Source organism: Neolamprologus multifasciatus, chromosome 5, assembly GCF_963576455.1.
Source record: "Neolamprologus multifasciatus chromosome 5, fNeoMul1.2, whole genome shotgun sequence".
In the NCBI taxonomy this organism is placed as follows: Eukaryota; Metazoa; Chordata; class Actinopteri; order Cichliformes; family Cichlidae; genus Neolamprologus; species Neolamprologus multifasciatus.
The window spans coordinates 33,626,367-33,648,793 of NC_140443.1; the positions used below are offsets into that span (position 1 = coordinate 33,626,367).

At 40.5% G+C, this 22,427-nt stretch overlaps 1 long non-coding RNA gene and 1 other non-coding gene across 2 annotated transcripts in view; both read left to right on the top strand.

The window, feature by feature from the left end:
• The first annotated feature begins 881 nt into the window (after positions 1 to 881).
• Positions 882 to 22,427, top strand: part of LOC146519166 (uncharacterized) — a 246,573-nt gene continuing 225,027 nt past the window's right edge. The window contains exon 1 of the long non-coding RNA XR_014874239.1: positions 882 to 2,424. This is a non-coding gene — a long non-coding RNA (uncharacterized LOC146519166). The remainder of the gene's footprint in view (positions 2,425 to 22,427) is intronic.
• Positions 18,703 to 18,774, top strand: trnaq-cug (transfer RNA glutamine (anticodon CUG)). The gene has a single exon. It is a non-coding gene; the product is annotated as a tRNA-Gln (tRNA).

The following is a 22,427-nucleotide window of genomic DNA, read 5'->3' on the forward strand; positions in this document are numbered from 1 at the left end:
CAGATTAAGAAACAAAGAAGAAAGCAGATTATAAACAGAGCCAGCGGGAACAAAGAGAAACATGGATAAACCAGCAAGTTTAATTATGAATGAGGGTTTCTGTGCAACTGCACCGTGACATTACTAAAGGTCAGAATAAGCTAAAAATGGTGTTCAGTTGTTGAAACACAGGGAAAGAGGACTAATACTGTTTTCACACTACCAAACTGTGGTTGGTACTCTTCACTTATTTATGTTTGAAGCTCATGTTACATCGCTGTGAACAGTCAATTTACTGCATGGCTCTACTTTAATGACATTACATAGCTAGCAGGCAAGCACTAAATGAGTGGAATTAATTAATGTAGGCGTTAAATGTACACTAAAAGCATTTGTTAAGCGCCTATTAAATGTTGTAAGAATGATTAATCTGCCATTAGTGACCACTTTGTGCCCAACAGCTCCAATGTCAGCCGACAGAAGCCGTGCTTTAGTTAACAGAAGAGCACGTCGGCCCAGTGCTAAAGATGTAGTCTACAGGTTTATAGGCAGTTGAAGTGTAGGGCAAGTCGTATTACGTGGGCTGTAGCAAAAGCCTATATGCCTAACCTTGAATTTACTGTTTATCAAGTAAGCTTGCTGTGTTTTTCATGTGGAGCCACACCAAATCCTGTGTGTTTGTGGTTTAATAGTCTCAGAGGGAGGCAGCTGCTGGGAACAACAAAGAAGAATGGAGTTCCTATTGAAGGTAGGCATTTTAACTTTGGTGGTAAAAATTCTTTACTCTGCAGTAATCAGTAGGGGGAAAATTTGAATACTGGAGGGAATTCATCCCCAGTGCTGTCAATGGACAGCTCTACTGAAATGTTCAGTAGAAAGAACCTGAACTGCATTTTGTTCTCATACCACATCAAAATATGATCCTGTTTTATCATATGCTGCCTTCACCTCTTCGTTTATTGACCAGCTGCAGCTATACTGGCCATCCAGAAATAATGCTCCTATTTTAGAGACAAAAAAAAGTCTGCCTTAGGAGGCTGGATGGCATGTAATGGCAATCTGGTCTTTAAGTGATGACGTATGAACCCTGCTTCTGGGTCCAAACTACTCTGCGTTTATTAAGGCTGTTGTGTTTTTAACATGTGTTAATGTTTTGTATTATGTTCTATTTAATCTCAACAAGCCCCTAAAAAAATCAGTGATCACTGTCGGCCTCTCTCGGTTTTTATTACCACTGTTCATTTCATAGCTCAGTTTTTAAAACCTTACGATGTAACTACAGCCCAGCTCATGCAGCAGTATATTAATGACTAACCTCGTATTGTGGATGGATTATCTCAGTTGTTCTCCTTTCATCAAGTGGAAAAAGGTTAGCGTTCATCCTCCAGCTTCACTGTGCTAATGTGTTTATATTATGCTAGCATAGCTGTGTCGCTAGCTAAGTAGCACGTAGCACATCATTATATACCAGCTAGCCAAACTTCAGTAACCCTAGAAACGTCACTGCTGTTTAGTTTTCTGTCTTCATTTATTTATGAAGGGATAGCAGAGCTGAATGTTTTAATTTTTTCAGAAATCCCTCAGTCAGAACATGATATGTTATGTTTAGGTGGAAACTAGCGAGCTAACTTCCTGCTAACTTCTAACTACGTTAAATTTAATAAATTCTGTTTTCATGGATTCTTAATTAAACTTAATTGTTACACCTGGTAAAGCAGCAACACTGATGATTTTATTAAAGATGAAACAGTTTAGATAGTTTGTAACTCTCAGTGATGCCGCGGTGTTCGTTTGACTTTGGGACCTGAAGCGGAGTTTGGACCCGGAAATGACTAATGACGTCAGACTTAAAGACCGGATAGACACAGGTTTGTCGTGGTCTGTCTTCTTGACATCTTTGTGTTTTGCACTTACTTTTGTTTGGTTAGGTTAAGTGACTGAAAACTATTTGGTACTGAGCAGTAAAGGGTTGGTACTGACAAATCCATCTCACTGATGCCTTAATGTAGTGGGTTAGGATGCAGGCAACAAGCAAAAATGAACCAGACCAGAGACAAAACCCCACCGACTGGCACACGGCGACTGAGATTGGATTGGTTCCAGCATGCAGCACAGTGAAAACACAAAAACACAATCTTAAATCATCTTGAAAGATTTGTGTCTCTCTTCTTTGTCCACGTCTGGCAAATGAAAATGAAGTAGAAGAGTAACTGTTTCTACATACATCATTCCAAGAAGATGCATGCTATGCAGACGCACAAGTGTAGGTGCCAGAACAGGATGATCTAGAAATGGCAGCAGTGCTGAATCACACATGCTCTAAAACATGACCTTGGAAGGGAGACAAACCAAAGTTAAGTCACGGGAAAATTTGGTTTTGTGTTTCCGAGAATACAAAACGGTGGTGCGGTGATTAGCACTGTTGCCTCACAGCACAAAGGTCCTGTGTTTGATTCTAACACCTGGCTTGTTTGTTTGCATGTTCTCCCCATAATTGCGTGGGTTCTCTCCGGGTACTCCGGCTCCCTCCCACAGTCCAAAGACATGCAGTTAGTGGGGTTAGGTTAAGTGGTAATTCTAAATTGCCCATAGACATTACATAGGTGCAAACGTGGGCACCAATGGTCGTTTGTCTATGTGTTCACCCTGCAACAGACTGGCGGCCTGTCCAGGGTGTACCCTGCCTCTCGCCCTATGATGGCTGGGATAGACTCCAGCCCCCTGCGACCCTTTTATAAAAGCTCTACCACTTTAAATTAATAGCCAACAAGTAAAGTTGCTTCTACTGAGTGAAATACCCAAAGCATAAATGTTGTGATTACAATAACAAATACTGTTCTGAACAAATTGCAAATGAAGCTACCACTTTAAAATAATGTCTTTGATTAATAATAATAATCAGTGATGATAATGATAATTCACTTGTTTTAATTTTGTTAGCAGGGTGATTAATCACATTCAGTTTTATCAGCGAGTCATTACTGGACCCATTGTCATGGAATCTATTCCTTTGTTGATCACACCAGGGATTAATGAGTTGGGAAAAGACTAGTTAAAGATCCCAGATTCCTTTGTGAAGGCTTAATGGACTGGACACCTGCTTCGTACAGGCTGACCCATAGTCTATCCATTGGAAAAAATGTTAAAGGAAACAAAAATAGGTTCCCTTTCTCCCTCAGCATCTGTGCTAGAGCTACGATTTTCTTATTAAACTGTCAGAAAGTGTGCAGTGTATACACAATATATGTATTTTGCTTTTTTGGTTTTTACCATTTATCAGAGAAAAAAGTAGAAGACAAAACATTGCACTGAAATACTCCCTGTATATTTTTCACAGCTTTTAGTCCATTAATGAGTGATAAGCTTGAATATGTTAAGCCATAGCCGTAGGTGTAGTCTTACATTAAAGGCTAAAGCTGAAATATCTCAACTCAGGACTAGCACACAAAAGGCTTTATATGAGCCATCTGAAAAAACAGCAACAAAAAAACCTGTTTGCACTTGTGTTCGTGGTAAGAGGTGCAATTTCATAACAAATACAAAAGTAAAACCACAGCTGCGCCACTCCAAGCGACTCAGCGCAAGCAGGATTGTTTTGAAGCCTCGAAATTACCGAACAGGTGCAAGAGTAAATAATCAGACTCCAACCAACAAATATGGCAGTAGTTCTAGTGCCACACTCTCTTTACCCAAGAGGAAAAAGCACCGCGGCATATAGGAAGGGATTTAATTTGTTTGTGGGAGCAGTGGCTGTGTTTAGAATGAATATGAGATGTGCTTGGTGAGTGACAGTATCCAGTATTAACTGAAACCCAAAGACCAAACAGAAAAAAAACCATTCCTGACCTCATCATACGTACACCCAATCATATACAAGACTAACTGAAAAATCACAGGGAAATGCATATGTGGACATATAAATGGTATATGGACTGGTTTTTAAATCGCGTGTACTGTGAATTAATGGTTCAAAGCTTCCTTTGTCTTGCGACCCCTCAGCCAATAAGAGCCTCCAGTAGTTACCAAAAACCTGACTGAATGATTCTGAAGTGATTTCTTTGCAATAGTTGAAATGCACTTTGCATTTGTACATTTGCACTCGGAAAGGAAAAGCTCAACATTGGAACCTCTCATCCATTCCTTTCACCCGACTTATTTACTTGATTACTTTTGCCTAAATATTTCTGCCAGTTTGAAACACATCCACTGAAACTGACCAAGGCAGAGCAGCAGACAGGTGAGTAGATATTTACTAAAGATTAGTGTCAAGTCCATTTCTAATCCCATTCAGCTGTTTGTTTTCAGAACCCATTTAACTGAACGGAGTGGGCACGCTCCGTTTTGCGCAACTACATTTAAATCCCGGTAGCTCTGCAACCACGTAAGCTAGCGCAATAATTTTTTTTGCATATGAAACCGGAGGAGTTGTGCTTACATCTTATGCCATCAGCTTGATCTAGGTCACGGTTTCCTTCCACATATAGCTTTACAAAAACTGCATAAAAAGCACTAAAAAACATAATATTCCAGAAACACCGATCCGATCAGCTGTTCATAACACTTCCTATGTTGGAATAGACGTCAGCGTGAACTATCGCATGTCCGCCATGACCTGCCCGGAAGTGTCATTTTTGTGGAAATGTAGTTTTTTACCATCAGGGCCTCATGAACCTATACTGGTGTTTTTAAAAGTTATGTTTGACTTTATGACTTTCTGTGTCGTTTCTGGGATGCTTAGGACTCAAATTGCACTGCTGGAAATAGTTTATTTTGATGCATATGCTGCTTTTTTGCAAATTTGCACTATAATATTTATTTTCATTTTTCCTGCAGTGTATAAAAATTGATGTATTTCAAAAATAAAACTATGAAGACACTCAAAATAAATTTCTTGTGGTGGGAAACTATTTTGTGCAACTTTTTTGTATTTACAGTTTTGAGGGATAAGCCTCTTAATTTCTCTAACTAGAAATATATGTTAAAAAAACAAAAACAATTTTCAATTTTTTTGTAGTTTATTACACTTTTTTTGCAATTTATGTAATTACTATGCACTTAATGCAGACATATTATGAAAATCTAGGCTGTAATGGTTGTATTGATGTATAGCAACTTGAAATGCTCCCAAAAATGGCTCCACAGCATGTAAAACTATAATATAACCTCTGGCGTACTTGGTTCTATGGTAGGTCTTAAAGGGTTAAACCCATTTAAAATTGCTCTTAGTTACTTAAAGCAGAATATGGAGTCTTTGTAAGCCATTCATCTGTTAGACGCAGTCCATAGTAGAGTCAGGTAACTGTTCTGAGGCATGTCTATCTAAGGTGTGTAATATAACTTTTGCCTTTTTTCAATATTTACAATAATTATTTACAACAAGGTAGAGACCATACAATAATTTACTATAATTATAAGAGTAAAGTAGTAGTACAGTAAAGAAGGCTCTTGCTGCAAATAAAACTGAATGCAATTATTTCTACAGAAATGTACATTAGCAGAAATATATAGAAACAAAGTAACCAGTGCAAATCTGTAACTCTCAATTTTTAAAGGAATAATCAGAAAAGTTTTAATAGAATAAAATACATCCATCTTTCTTTTCAGCGTGAGAGCTACAATAACTGCCTTTAAACATAATAGAATCGTGTCCAACAAGCTAACCTTCTGAATGGCACATTCTCTCCTAACATGTATTGTTACAGGTGTTAGAGTGTGAAAGTGTTAACATTTAATGATTATAAAAGTATTCCCAGTATGCCTTCAACCATTTTACATGAAAATGCTAATTACGACTACCATTGTTGCAGCAGTGCAGTGTGCTCTGTTCCCACTGAACAGAATACAGACCATAATTTAGCAGCTCTATAGACTGACGCTAAAACCCTGCACTGTGTGAAGAGAGGCACGGGTGACAGTAGAGACAGACATCGAGTTCATCCTCTTTGGAGCATGAATCTGGTTTTACGCCATTATATTATGTAATTATTTTCACCCTCTGTCTGTTATAGGAATCGTCCACTGATGCTCTCACTGTTGGGATGGGAGAAAAGTGTGGTATGAATACCTGCCTTATGTAATATCCTAAAGCGTTGCTGTAGAAAATCATCTCATATTTGTCTCCACAGAGGCTGATCAGCACTGCATCACATTCTGTGATCAAAGAACAATATGTGCCCAGTGTTTTTAAACTTGGACTCACTCTCTGTGAAATGCTGCCCTGGAAGCTTCTCTTTCTTCTTTTCTTAATAAGGCGTGGTGGGTGGCTTACTTTGTTCTCGCGCTGGGTTCAAGTCTATGGGAATGCCATTTTCAGTTAGTCATTTATAACGTAGGCTTTATCAACCCCCCCTGAGATTATAGCAGTTAGTAGGAGCTTCGCAATTATGCCTCAGTTTTTCATGTAATACATTTCTGAAGTTTTAGTTTTTTGGCAGATCATACTGGAAGGCCTTTGAAAAGCACTTTTAATAAGTTTATCGCCTGTTTACTGAAACATGACACAAGAAGCAAGGCTAGCTTTTTTTCTTCTCTATAATCATCTTCTCTGCTCACTATTTGTCTTACAGTTATCGTCTCTGCGTCCTCTCCTGACACGTCGAGCTGATATTCCCCACCGGGGTCGTTTGAGTCTGAACTCGTCTGACCTAACAGAATCTGCAGCCCAGCTAAGGAAACAAGTCAGTCGCCTGCCTTAACTGCTGTCATCTTTCCTTATCTCGTGACACCTCAGTGACACCCAGAGTGGCACTCGGAGTCGCCTCCACCAACATCCACCTTTCAATCACACTTTCAATTGCAATTGCCTAATTCTGTGCTGGGGTTTCAGTCCACGGCGAGGATATGAGATTTGTCAAGCACGAGCCCGGGGGAGAACCTGCATCGCATAACGCGTAGACGTGCGCCATTTCCTCAGCATGTGAACTGCAATTCATTTTATAAATGTCAGATGAAGCCTGGCAAGCCATCCACCCACACCTAGACACACACACACACACACACACACACAAATAGCATGATGGGTAATATTCTTATTAGAGATCATTTTGATTGGCTTCCGCTGCCCTTTTCATTGTGTGAGCGACAGTGAAGGGAGAGATGATGAAGTGTGTGCCTAATGTCTATATATATATGTGTGTGTGTGTGTGTGTGTGTGTGTGTGTGTGTGTGTGTGTGTGTGTGTGTGTGTGTGTGTGTGTGTGTGCGTGCGCATGTCCGTGTCCGTGTGTTGGATGTTGAGGGTTTGAGGGTTTATGTAAGCAGAGATTAAAAATGCAATAAACCTGCCACATGGAGAATGCTGCTGTCATGTCGTCAAAACCTGAGTTTGCTGTCATTCGTATCTACCTATTTCACACACACACACACACACACACACACACACACACACACACACACACTTTTGATAAGAAAGGGGAGAGGATTACAGCTGGATATTGAGCATCTTAAGCCATCCTGACTCTCATGTCATTCTACCAGTGTGTGTGTGTGTGTGTGTGTGTGTGTGTGTCTGTGTGTGTTTGTGTGTGTGTCTGTGTGAGACAGACGAAGCAGAGTCACAGGGGCTCTTGAACAGGCAGCTTGCTTTCCCATTTCTTGCGGTGCCATAGCTTATTTCACGGCTCTTCGTCTGCTGTTTATATGAGAGCGTGTACGAGAGGCCTCCCAGTAAGAGTCATTTACCATGCTTTTGGTACCTGATTGTGTGTCTGTGTCTATATGTGTATCTCTGTGTGCATGCATGTGTTTGCACCATGACCGAGGCCCTGATGGGTCCCTAGACACAGAGGATGAGTTAGCCTCTGCCCTGGTTTCCATGGCAGCTGCTAGCTTTATTAGACTCTCGCTTCAGCCCCCACAAACACACACCCACTTTCTCTCTCACACACACACTTCATTGTACACTGACGGGGCTACACGGCCTCCCCGCCCTGAGGCGCTCACATTTTGGAGCAGTTAAGAAACTTGTCAGGAATGAGAGATGGGCGATGTGTGGCTAAATGAAGCGCAATGGAGAAAACGTCACGCGATTTCACACTCGAGTAGCCTCCGGCACTGCTGCTGCCCCACACACACACATACGTACGCACACGCCCTCACACAAACACAGAGGCAGGGTGAGATGAGCCTGAAATGAGAGCCATAGTGAACATCAATACAGGCCCCCATATCTACGCTCGGCAAGAACCATTCGAGATCAATATTCTCCAAACCAAACCAGTGTCACATTCTGTATGCTGCAAGCCAGACAGCATTAGAGCCGGTCCGCCCAGCATCAATCAGCTGGCAGCGCAGCTCCGTCCAACCACTTACGTGGCTCATAACATGCTCCATAGAGGCTGTAACCATGATGACACGCACACCACACTGACATTCAGATCAGATATAGTGGTAAATACTGCAGTTATGCGGTTCATCCTAAGCCATTACTGCAACAGATATAAGCAAATGCCTTTAATGCTCCTCCTGACTTTGGCCACCTCAGAGGTGCTGCTAGACCCCATATTTTTGCAGTACATAACTGATAAGTGCACAACAAGTTATCAGTGAACTGTCGGTTTACTATATTGAACATTAGTTTGCACGCACTCATAGACAGGCAAGTTTTATACCACATAAAAGTTTTAATGTTGCATTGTCAGGTGGTGGGGACGAATGACAGCATAAGACATCAATTACCCTCACCAGTTTGCATCTTCCACAGTGAAACCTATAGCTAACAACCACTGCAGATGGCCAGTGACCACATGGAGCGTTGAAAAATGAAATCAGCTCTGAAATGCCCTCTAACCAACCTCTGCTGATATCTCAGCCTCCTTTCATCTAAATGCAGTTACTTCTGCCTCCAAAAGAACAACAGAGCCAAAGTTGAGGTGCCAGTGCCTAAATCCATCTTTTACATACAGTCAATGCAGATGGCCCCCAAATAAATGGTGAATGTAGTTTTTTTTATATAGCGCTTTTCTACTCAAGGACAGCCAAGTTTAAACCACCAACTTTCTGATTAGTGGACGACCTGCTCTAACTGCTGAGCCACAGGCAACCTAAAACAGGTCCAGATGGTAGGGATGGACTGTCAAAATTGCTTTCATTTGACAATACAATTAAAAGAGGTCTAATTACATATTTTGCACAGATCTTAACAAAGTAGACAGTAATTGCATTCTCCTTTTTTGTACTCCAAGAAATTAGCTCCCTCAGTTCCCCAAATAAACTCTGTGCTATGTGCTGCAGATATTGCAAATGTAATTTTTGCATTTACAGTAGGATTAGTAAATGGTGATATGTGGGACCAGGCAATGGCAAATAACTTCCATTAACTTCACTTTAGTCAAAGCTTACTTGCTGTGTGTGAAGCTGTCCTTTGTATGAGCATGTTGACAGATTTTATTATCCTAATCCACAGAGGAGTGACTTCAGAGTTCTTATAGCCAGTTGTTAGCACTGCAAATTAGTATAAATGTGCTTCCACATCTGTAGCTTGGGTCATTAATAATTAATTTGGCTTCCACAACACTGTAACAAAATTAATGCAAATGTGTTTTATGTTGCAAACATTAAAACAGGAGCACTATATTGCCAAAAGTATTCACTCATCCATCAAAGTCATTGAATTCTGGTGTTCTAATCACATCCGTGCCCACAGATCTATAAAATCAAGCAGCTAGTCATGCAGACAACTTCTACAAACATGTGTGAAAGAACTGGTCGCTCTCAGGAGCTCAGTGAATTCCAGCGTGGTACTGCGATAGGATGCCACCCGTGCAACTGTTGTTACATTTCCTCACTACTAAATATTCCACAAAGATTCTACTGTTAGTGGCATTATTTGTCACGGCGGGGTGCGCCAGTGTGAGGAAAGAGGTAGACCCAGATGCAGACACGGTGGAGACAAAACGTAGTTTCAAAAATAAAGCGAGCCTTTATTGGCTGATTGAAGAAGAAAAACAAGGAACTAGGGAAACTAAGGAGGCCTGAACACTGTGTTAACAAAAAGGCTGTGACACTCAGTGAAAAACTATGACAAACTATGAACACTGAGTAAACTAGAAAACACAGAGAAACAATGGAGTAAACCTATGAAAACTGTGGTGAGGTTAACAGACGATCTGACACTGACTGAGTGGAAACACACAGACTAAATACACATAAGGAAAGATCAAAGGAAGCAGAATCACATGGGGAAAACAGCTGACAACAATTAACATAATGACAGGACACGTGAAACTAAACATAACACAGAACTCTTTCAAAATAAAACAGGAAACATAAGGAAATCCAGACATGACTTGAACTTGACAAACAAAGAAAACTTGGACATGAAACATGGCAGAATGTAACTAGATAAACCGAAATGAAACTAGACTAAAAAGAATAACAAAACACCAAGAAACTCAGAATACTGGGTCACATGACCCAGGGCCATGACATTATTAAAAAGTTGAAGCAACTCTGCCACAAAGTGGCGTAAAATTTCACACACACCCACTGTGAAGTGACAGATCAGGCTTCTCTGTCTGGCAATCTGACAGACAAGTCTGGGTTTGGCAGCTGCCAGGAGAACGGTACTTGTCTGAACGCACTGTGCCAAGTTTAAATTTTGGTGGATGTAGGGATTATGGTGTGTGGTTGTTTTTCAGAAGTTGGCCTCTTAGTTCAAATGAAAAGAACTCTTAATGCTCCAGCATACTAAGACATTTTGGACAATTTCATGTTGCAAACATGGACGAGTGAGTTTGGTGTGGAAGAACTTGACCGGCCTGCACAGAGTCCTGACATCAACTTGACAAAGCAGCCTTGGGATGAATTACAGCGAAGACTACAACCCACGCCTTCTCACCCATCATCACTCTCTGACCTCACAGAGCCTCCTCAGAGTTGAAGCTGTTATAGCTCCAAAGGGCTGAGATCATATTAAACCCTATGGATTAAGAATGGGATGTTACTCAAGTTCATATATGTGTGAAGATAGATGGGTGAATACTTTTGGCAGTATAGTGTATATAGTCAATATGAGGATTTGATTTACAGCTTCACACCAGTTCAAAGGTACCAGGTGAATGTTAACAAAGAAAGCAAATAATAACTTGTTGGTCTTGCAAAGCAAAGTTATTGAAAATAAACAATCATTTCAAATGCTTTTAACTCTTTTAACGATTTCCAACTTGTAAGACAAAAAGAGCAGACTGTAATTGACGTTGGGCTCTGACAAAGCAAAATATAAAACATGAGTTCTTTAAACTATCATGAACAAATGCCACCGATATTTGTGGTTCTTGTACAAGAATTCTTTCTGTGTGAGCAGTCTGTCTTGGAATTATGTTTGTATTGAGTGTCTCTGCAAGACATGATTTACATCCAGCGGTCCAAGAAGCAGTTCGCGGTTCGTGCCGTGTGGTGAAGTAATGGTGTAATAATCCGCTCTGGTGTTGACCTTGTTATAACAAACTATAACTGTATTTTATGCATACCGCAGTCATAATGCACAGATATTTGTGTCTTAAGAACCTACTTTCGAGTTTTAGCTGATCTCCAGAGTCTTTTTCGTCTGTCAGTTACAGATTAATTAGATCTAAAATCTCTTTTTCTAAATTCTAAATTTGCACATAGACTTAAAATGTAACTAGATGTTCCTACCTATTATTGAAACTGCCTTTTTTTCTTTTATTACTTTTTGCCCTCTCTTCCAATCCCCTCAAAATTAAGTCTGCAAAAATTATACCATAGGAATGTTTTCCCACTTGGAAATTGCAGCTGTCACTTGGCATTAGCAGTACTTCATTTCTTCTCAGCAAGCGATGTAATTGCAAAACACCTATCCAACCATATAATTATTTTTGATTCTTTGTATGTGATGGCCATTTCTCATGTTTTATTCATATTTCTATCCACTTAAACAGTTCTTAAGGTCAAGTATCCTCCATGATTGCAGAAACCTGGGCACAGGGCCTTTTTTTCCTCATGCCTGTAATTTGTGTGTCTAATGAAATGTAATTTGGCACACTCAAAATTTCACACAAAAACTGTCAAATTGAATATGTGCACTGTTTGAGCTTCATAATGAAGACTGACTGACAGCCCAGTGAGGAAGATTACTTCTCTAAGCCAATTTGATGTCACAATATCTTCTGTGCTGGGTGATATCTTTGCACAGGGCTCAAGTGTTTGAATGCTGCTAAATATCGTTCCAATCCTGTCATTCTGTCTGTCGAAACTACCAGCTTCCTTTTACTATGTTAGCAATGAGATTAAACAGAATTTTTACATATAATGCATACATATATATTTTCCATAGCCATAGTGATGCCACTCATTGGTTTTGGCAATTTGACTGGTACCATGTTGGTTTTGTTTGGAGTCAGAAGTTATATCTGGATTTGCTAGCAAGTTTAGTTAGCAAGCTTTCTAGCATTAGCTCATCCATATTTGGATGAGAGAACATAGTGCTAAGTTATCAGCTAATGCTATAATATAACCTATAACTATGCCAATGTACCTGTGCAGCGCTTGTGATAAGTGTTGAATCCAACAACCTCAAATGGCCAGCGTTAAGTGGAAAGGACACTTGTGGCCTCAAGTTTAGCTTCTTTTGGTACTAGCAGACATCAGCTTTAATCTACTGTATCAGAGCTGTGCTAAGTTAGAGCTGATGCAAAGCCAACATAATTTACATTATGTTTACACTGGCACACCAGCAAATAAACACAAAAGCATGTTGTGATTCAAATTATGATTTATCTTTGTAAAAGATTCATAGTAAACTAATAGGATGTTCATTTTTCATTAAGCTAGTTATTGAATACAGTGTTAGATGGTTATGATGTCAAGCATTGATTCTGTATTTGTTTAGTATTATGCATGCTTTGGACTAACTTCTGTAAAGTACTTTTAAAGTACTTTTTTGTTATTGACAGCTCAAAGTTGTATCTGTCCCCACACCTACAGTCACCGTGGATGTGGGAGGAAACCAGAGCAACTCACCAGAAACAAGGAAAATAAAGATAAAACCTCAAAATTGAATAATAATAATAATAATAATAATAATAATAATAATAATAATAATATTTCAGATAATATCTATATAGCTAGTAAACAAATTGTCTCCTGATATTTCTCCTTAAAATTTAGATCAGACAATGCAAATATATATATTTTTTTGACCCTTGAAAAAGATATACCGCTATCCTGAGATCCAAAATTAGCCTTTGCTGATCAACTTGTTTATATTTTAGTTACAGGGATAGAACATTTGCAGTATCTGTTTCTGAAAGTATAGCTGACCTGTAGTTACCACAAGCTGTTCAATTAAAAAAAAACAAATCTAAAAGTAAGCAGACTGCACGTTATGTTTATCACATGTTGTCAGATTATGATTGTAAATGTCTTTGTTAGCTAAAAAGCGCCTGGTATGAGCAAATGATCCGTACCACCAGTAACAATGGTGAGTCAGTTTAATCAGCCCGACTGTAGAGATTCATTGCTAACCATTGCTTTGGATATTTACTTGCCACATCTTTCTTTGGGATGTTATTATTGCGAGAACCTTAAAGGAAATGTAATGAATTTAGTGTATGCTTATTCACCCAGGTGAAATCTATATTAGAATAATCAGATTAGACCTGTGTAATGCAATAGCACAAACAGATACAGCACTCCTCTGTTACTTAATCAACCATATCTTGCATTGTAATGGAAAAACACTTAAAATGTGTCAGTGTGGCTCAAGTGCTAGCAGCTATTCACAACATAGCTTGGGGCAACCAGCGTCCCTACTGTGGAAAAACCCATTGTATTTTCTTTCTAGTAGTTTTACTGCTACTAATACCTCCTCTAGATTATGGAAATGGTCAACTTTGCCTCCCTACAACTTTGTGTAGTTCTCAAAAGTGAAAATCAAGTTGACAAATCACTGCTTTGACTTCCAAAAACAAAAGGCTTTTTTGTTTTTGGCCTGTGATCAGAACTTCTGCAGCATTCCTTTATAAAGGTACTGCACATGAATGCAATGCATATACATATGCATTGCAAACTGTTTCCCAACGAGTTCCACTGAGTCCAGACCTCTAGCTGTTTTTCCCTCCACTAATTATTTCAGTCTCTACCACTTCTGGTTATCACATCTGTTGCACAATCTTCTTGACCAATTGCTGCAATAGTTTCAAGTACAGCTGTCTACAAAGTTACATGAAGGAATTTGGTCGGAACATTTTGTTTTACTAGTTTTCCTAAAACTCCCGTCTGTACTTTTTGCTTTGAGGACGTTGTAAGGCATGTCTGATCCCACCACGACACGCAAGCCTCACCATCTGGCGTGGACACATTTCGGCAGCAGCCTGAGAAGACGCCAAATTAGATTTTGTTTGGAGTAAACTGCTGTTCGTGCTGCTACAAGCTTCCATTTTCTCTCTGTTGGGATATAGCTAATCACCTGTGATTACTAAGCACGCCGCAGGCTAAAGGCATGTGTATGTGTGACACAAGTATGGATTATATAACTTGTCTCAATTTACTGTGATAATAGGTAGACCTGAGCATTAAAGGGGGTTACATTTAGCTGTGTCTTATTAAAGGTGGATAAACTGAATGCAGGTGGGTGTACCTCGCACTCCATCTCTCTGTTTAACACGTTTACTGTGTATCGACACTCAGCGGATAATGTCCTGTTCAGCATTAGCAATGCTTTAACTGTCTGTTAGAAAGAAAGCAAGGTATCCTTATAATCATCAGTCACGCTGTGTAAACTTTATCCACCTGCATTTTGTTGCTCATGCCTCCATCTTCCCCCTTTCCCCCCCGACCCTCTTTCTTTCCACTCTCCATCAGCCATTGGGAGTCTCATCTGAGAGAGGAGAACAGAGACGGAAAAAATAAGAGTGGGGATGCAAGGACGCGTGGCGCAGAGAATACTAAGCACCTATGGGTGTTTAACACAGAGCCCTGTACAGACACCCGTGTGCATACACACACAGAGGTGTATATAGGCACACATTCCTCACTTAAGCATGCACACGTATACACAAACACACTGCTGGGTATTATCAGCCCCCTTGGTGCAGGTTGAATAGAATGTATTTGTACCTCAGGCTTAAACAGTGAGGATTATGGGGGATACGAGGGGAATGCTAAAGCCGGGAGGGAGGCCGACGACCTTGGTATGGACTTGGAAGGCAGGAGGAGGGGTTGGTTGTGGTTGGCGTATCATTCAAAACTGCGGTAAACACGAGGGCTGGAAACAATGATGGTCTTGTGTGATGTGCGCGTCCATCTAAGTAGAAATCACAGCGTTAGGGCTGTGAAGAGTTTCATTAGCCCAGTGTGAAGCAACATGTTGGTGAAGAACGAGCTTGCGCTTGTGTGATATTTCCATCAATAACGCATTCGTGCTTTTGTTTTCGCTGCGTTTTGTGTTTGCGTGTTTACATGAGCATGTCCGTTCCCATTTTGCACGTGTTTTTGTGTGCCCAATTGTGTGGAAATGGGGGATGCATCATATACTTGTTACAAGTGGCAGGACAGAATGCATAATTCATTTTCATTTGGACTGCTGTAATAGGGTGAGTTTGTGTCTGTGTAGCGGCCGCAGGGAATGTGCTTTTTCTTTCACTAAGTGTGTGTGTGTTGGAGAGAGAGAGAGATTTGGCACATCTGTGTAATAACCTGGGATTGGATGTGTCAGGTCATTTCTACAAGTGTTAAAGAAAGCAAGGAGGAGAGACAGGCAATCTGATGAGTAGAGCTGCATCTCAGCTCATCAGTGTGGGGGGGAAAAAAGGGGGCGAATGTAGGAAAATTGGAAAGAGATGGGTGTGGAGAGGTAACATGGGTGAACAAACAGCCCGTGGACAGGGGCGGGGATGGAGAGATGGACGATGGAGGAACGAGCTGAAAAGAGGCAGAAGGAGGAGAGAAAAGTAATGTAGGAGCGATGGAGATAAATCAATAGGAGAATGGTGAGGAAAATAACAGAGAGGAACGAGTGAAGAGCTAGGTGAGGGTGGAGAGGAGAGAGAGTAAAGGAACGGGGGATGGAGAGATGGTTGATAGAGAAAGGGTTAGAAAAGACAGGAATATAATATTTATGTAAATGTGTATTAGCAGTGTTTCAAGATACAAGATACACGCATACATCTGCAGCCTGTGCTTAAAGTCAGCTGGCCTTTGCTGTGCTCATGTGTATGGCCTCTCACCACATTTTTACTAGAACTAAGTTAAACTGTTTACCCATCCATCTTCGACAAGTTATCCACTTATCCAGGTCCAGGCTGCAGGGGTTGCCTACTATTGTCTAAGTGATTTCAGTTCATTACATTACAATAAAATACATTTATTTAGCACCAATTCACCACAGCAGTTGTCTCAAAGACCTTTAAATTGTAAGCTAAGGTCCTACAAGCCCCAGTCATCTATGAGAAAACATGTGGTGGCTGTGGGAAGGAAGAACTCACTTTTAACAGGAAAAGACCTCCCACTGAACCAGAATCAGAGAGGAGCAGCCGTCTGCTGTGACGTACGAGGGCAGGATTACAAAGACAGAAACGCATAGAAAAAAGTGCTTGTATGAATGGGTGAATGAGGCATGTTGTATAAAGTGCTTTGAGTGCTGCAGGACAGTAGATAAGTGCTATATAAGTCCAGTCCGTATAATCCAGGCAGCTGATATAGCAACACAAATAAGGGATGGTTTTGGGTCACCTGATCTAGTCCTAACTCTAAACCTCATCCAAAAGTACCAGCCCTTCTCCTTTTCCCAGATTACCAGCAAGGGTGTAGGGTTCGAGCTCTGTTTTTGTATGGCCACATGCTAAACAGAAGATGCTACATTTCAAAGAAAGTCTCATACATTTGGCTATTTTTGACAGTTTTTCAATTGAAAGCTTATAGACACAGGTATTCCAACCTGGGAAAAGGAAAGGGGTGGACAGATGGGTTGGCAGTGGCATGGTGGTTGTTAAGAGGTTAAGCCCAGTCTTAAAAGTAGTCATATGACCCAAACTGGCAGCTGGTTCCACAAAACAGTGGCCTGACAGTTGAAAGTAAGGCTGTACTGTGAGAGCAAAGTGGTCTATTAAAATAATATATAGTCCTGTCTTTGGTGGGAAACACAGGTATTTGCCAAAAAAGCTGAGAGTATAATCCTTCCTGCATATTCTGGGTCTGCCCTGGGGTCTTTTTCTAGTAAGACTTGTCCAAAACACCTTTCCTCAGAGGCATGTCGGAGGCATCGTGGCCAGATGCCCAGACCACTTTTCATTAAGGAGCTTCTCATCTAGAGGCAGCATCTGGACAACCTTCAGAGAAAGCTTATTCCTACAATCTCAGGAAGCTGATGCGGTTCATCTGGACATTACATTTTCAGTGGAAGAAAGGTTTGAAATAGGTGAAACTTTTCTCCCACTGAAAAAACTTTGGCCAGATGAACAGACAAAGCTTTCTGCGATTTCTGGGATTGAACATGCAATAAGACCTTATTTTACAACCATATTCGTTCTGCCAAAACCAGCAGTTTGAGGCCATAGAGGGTAAGTTAAGTTGTTCACCAAACAAACCGAACTGAAAAATAACGGATCTATCATATACTTAAATAAATCAAAGCATGTTTTGTATGTGTGCCCCCTGAATAAAAGGTCTACATTTTGGTGTTAGAAATGAATAGTGTTGAAAAAAAAACGACAGTCTCAAAAGAAACCTTTGTTTTTCTCTAAAAGTACTGTACTTCTAAAAGAAAAAGGTCCAGGTAAAGTCACCCATGAAAAAACAAACAAACAAAAAGCAACCATAAAGCTATTGACAAATCACAGGCTGTAAAAGCTGATTGAACCACACTGCATTTGAAAAACTAGTGGCTGTGCATTCATGCTAGGTAGGAGGTCCACGTAAAAATCAAGTTGAAGTGCTGCTGACAAAAATCTGAAAAGCTCTCTTTGCATGCACTTTTTAGATGGTATCGAACTCCAGCTCAGCAGTCTATCACTCTCCCGTCTACTTTCAAGTTGTGCACAGTGTCAGGCTTCAGTCTTGAGCATGTGGTAAAAATAACATCTGTGGAGTTTCGTTTTAGTTAGCTTTTATACAGCTCTGAACAAAAAATGGATAAACTTACACTTAAGGACAACTCTGTCAAACGCCTACTTTATTAGGTTATTTATCACCAGAATTATCTATTTTCAGAATTATCTATTTTAAAGAATATTTGTTCTCAATATATAGATGGGATTATGTAAAGGTGGAGATGTGCTAGTCAAAGTGCAGTCAGTTCATATTCTTAAAGACAATCGAGGATCTTAATCTTTAAAATTATTTATACATCACAACAACAGTCCCCTCAAGGTGCTTTACATTGTAAGGTAGACCCTATAATAATACATACAGAGGAAAAACGCACACTTGGGCGACAGTGAGAAGGAAAAACTCCCTTTTAACAGGAAGAAACCTCCGGCAGAACCAGCCTCAGGGAGGGGCGGGGCCATCTGCTACAACCCGTTGGGGAGAGAGAAGAAAGACAGGAAACAAATAGGGAAGGGATAAGAAGCATGAAAGTCAATAGATCTATAAGAGCAAATCTGAGCAAGACCATGGACTTTCTTTTTTCTCAAGTCCACATTTTTTTTTCTTTTCTAAAACTTAATGCCAAATAAAAAGATGAGCTATCCTGGATGCTTGGTTTACAAATGTAGTCAATAAAATAGCGATACACAGTTCTATCCCTACGCCAAGACCAAAAGTGGTGGTTCCATGGTGTAATGGTTAGCACTCTGGACTCTGAATCCAGCAGTCTGAGTTCAAATCTCGGTGGAACCTGTATTTTGGACAGGGGTAGCTCCCCACTGCTTCTTTGAGTGAACTGGTTAAATGCAGAGGACTACAACATTTCCCATGTGTGGGATTATAGGGGTTGAAATTAAAAATTTTCTCTCAACCAGAATCCTGAAAGTTGTGAGAAAGCCTCAACTCTGGTAAAAAAAGAATTAACTTTTGAGTATTTTTTCAAAAAAACAAAAAAACAAAAGAGATGATTTCCTTGACAGTAGATGGAATTATCATAAATAATTTATGACCATTTTAAATCTTTTGCCAAACTCACAGGTACTCAGAACATTTTTTCCTGGATGTCTTAGCGACTCCTTTAGATCTCAGCAGGATGACACCATGAAAGCAAAGAGAACACAACCGCAGATGTCAGAGGTTCAAATAACACAAGTTCCACCAGTCGTTTCTACTCATTAGTGCCTAACCTGGAAACAGAGAGTCTATTTTTATCCGTTTGATGATGTGATGAACTTTTTCCCCACGACTGAACAATTAAATTGTTCAACAAGTATTTCACTTTTTTATTGGGCACTGCTTTTAACACCTTAGCACCCAACAGGTTACTGGGAAAAAACCCTATAACTTAGGTATAGGGTCAGGTTTTACCTGGATACTAAAAAAGCATATTTTCAATAAGCAGAAGATAATAACTATTTTTTTACTATGAGATATCAATTTGGTTGTGTCAATTAATTAAAGGGGTAGATGTCAAAATGAACCTAGACCTTGGCCTAAACCAGTTAACTGGACACCTGATGGATGTCAACACGGCCAAACCAAACCTGAAGCAGAGACAAGGAGGAGTTGGGGAATGTAGAAGGATAAAATGAGGAATAAAAACTATGACAGAGTCAAGTTTGAATAAATCTGAATGGAGTCAGATGGTGAATAAGCAAAGAGGATATGAGAACAGAAGACAGCTTTAATGAGGTGTGATAGATAACGGGGCTGTTGGGTATTATACCTCACTCAACAATGTGGTATATGATCGTGTGTGTGCACGTGTGCGTTTGTGTGTTTATGTGGTGTATTTGATGTTAAGGTGAGCTGATCAGTCACTGGAAACTCCCCCGTATGTCCCTCACTACGAGCTGTTTAAGGTCAGTTCGTCCCCGTGGCAACATGGAACGTCAGTGAACTCCCCTACCATCGCCGCCACTGCTCCCAGAAACCACAACACGACTCTGGCCAAATGCCACTGTCTGTGTGTGTGTGTGTGTGTGTGTGTGTGTGTGAGCGTGGATGTACACGCATTTGTGTGTTTCCTGAACTCTGACAAATGCCACTGACCGGTGACACTATCAAGCCAAACAACAGGGTCTTGGTAGGGTTTTCAGATCGTGTTAGGAGCGCTGGCTTTACAAAGTCGAGGCCACGCTCACACACAAACATACACTAACAGCAGCCAGCTTTTTCTTTTACCCTTCGTTGCTACTGCTATTTTATTTTTTTCCAAAAGTTTATACTAGTGTGTGTGTACCTGGTATTTATGTACAATACTGTATGTGTGTTGTCCTAGATAGACACACACATACACAATCTGCCAACTGCACAGGTAGTAAACTAATTGGACTTTAGGCCATGCATTTACTTCATATGCATTAATGTGACTGTGCATATAACCGTGGCCCTTCTCATTTGCCTCCAGTGACAGGCTCGCCTCTCCTCGCTAATACTAACACGATGCTGCTTAGCTTCTAATTAAGATGTATGAGTCACCATGTCCGCTTGTGTGCGTGTGTGAGAGAGAGAGACAGAGACTGTGTGCGTCTCATCATCATAGTCTGCCACACATGAATGGTGCTGTCCGCGTTGTGTTTGGCAGGGTTGAATGGTTTTGCGGCCAGGAACGTTGTCTAATTTAAGATGTCACACATGCTCGGTAGCTCATTTACGCAAGCCGCGCACGCACTCACTACACTGTAGTAGCAGGCGACAAGCGCCCATCCAAAGGCCATACACACACATGCACAAACTTGTGCCACGGAACATCTTGATGGACAGACAGTTGGGCGAGGGGGTGTTGATGAGACATACACACAAATGTCATCTGTTTGCGAACCCACACACACGAAAACGCACCACTTTTTAGAAACAGCAGCCACTGTGCCTTCAGTTCCCTGGCAGGGTGATTACTACTTTTATCACTGTGCTCATCATCAATCATCATCCCACAGACACATGCATGGTGACAAAAGTGCTCCAGCTCCTTAACACACATGTAACATTCTTGTTAATGGCTGTGTCTTATGAGCACAGATACAAGGGGATGGAGTGAAAGTCAAAAAGTTTTTTGGGTTTTTTTGAATCGCGTGAGTAAAAATGGAAATATTTTCATTACCGAGAACTAAAAATGTTTGGCTGCACTTTTAGTTACAGTCAGTGGCAGGTGCTCCACAGCAATATAATATGTGTAAAATCGTCACCATCCTGCATTACTGTTCTAAATGCAGTAACAACATAGCAGTTACTAATCAACCAATACTGACATTTAAACTGAGTTTATGTGGAAAGAGAAAATGTATGGTGACCTAAAACCTTTCAAGAATTAAAATGACTTCTGATTAATTCCATGAAGGATAAAGAATGAAAACTGCTCAGACCAGAAACAACAATCCATCAGTGTGAACACAGCACCAACTTGTCACTGATCAGAGGTAGGGCTGGGTATCGTCACTGATTTCTAGAATCGATTCAATTCCGATTCACAGGGTCCCGAATCGATTTGATCCACGATTCGATTTAATTCGATTCGATTCGATTTAATTCGATTCGATTCACTTTGATTTGAATCTGGGAAATTTTGACAGTCAGAAATATTATAATTCAGATCAGTACATTTACATATTTTTGTATCTATAAAAAGGAAGCTGACACACCAAGACTTTATCAAAGGTGTGAACATCACAGCAGAGGCCTTTGTGTCAAAGTAGCTGAGGATCTTTTGATGTACTGAGGATGCAGTACATCAAAAACGAAAGAAAACCATTAATCAACACATGAACATTACCTCTGAAGTTACAGCGGTTTTATTAGAGACAAGGCTGAGCGTTTTGCATAATTTTAAAAAGTTTAAATTTGTTCGGTATTGAACGGCAGAAATTAGGTTTTATTTTCGGAAGTATATAAAACGAGCGCTGTAAACAACGGTAGACTTGTGCGTAACAAGCAAGCGAATAATGCAGAAAACAGTACAGAGAGAGAGAGGGAGAGAGAGCGCGCAAGAGAGCGAGCATGCGAGAGAGAGCTGGGCATCGTGGTCGAAGCAAAACAACAAAAGTCAGAGTGAATTCATGACGTTGTTTATGTGAAGCCTAGTTTGGATCCTTTTTTGCTGCTGGTTCGGTCAATATTGTTTGGAGAGACATCAAACTAACAGCTTTAGAATCAGCGCATAAAGGGCGTGAACACAAAGCGCGGACCGCCGACAGATCAGAATCAGCGCGCTGTCGGCTTTCAGCCCCAACTGTGAGAAAGGCAACATCTCACTGATTCTGATCCGCGGTTGGGCTGTGTGTTTAAGTCTTTGTGCAGAATCCGTGTTCCTGCTCTCATTTACTGTCTTAGCTGTTTGGTGGTTGTTGAAATTTTGTGAGATTTCACCAGAGATTCTGGCATTTCGGGCAAAATAAATTTATATTAAA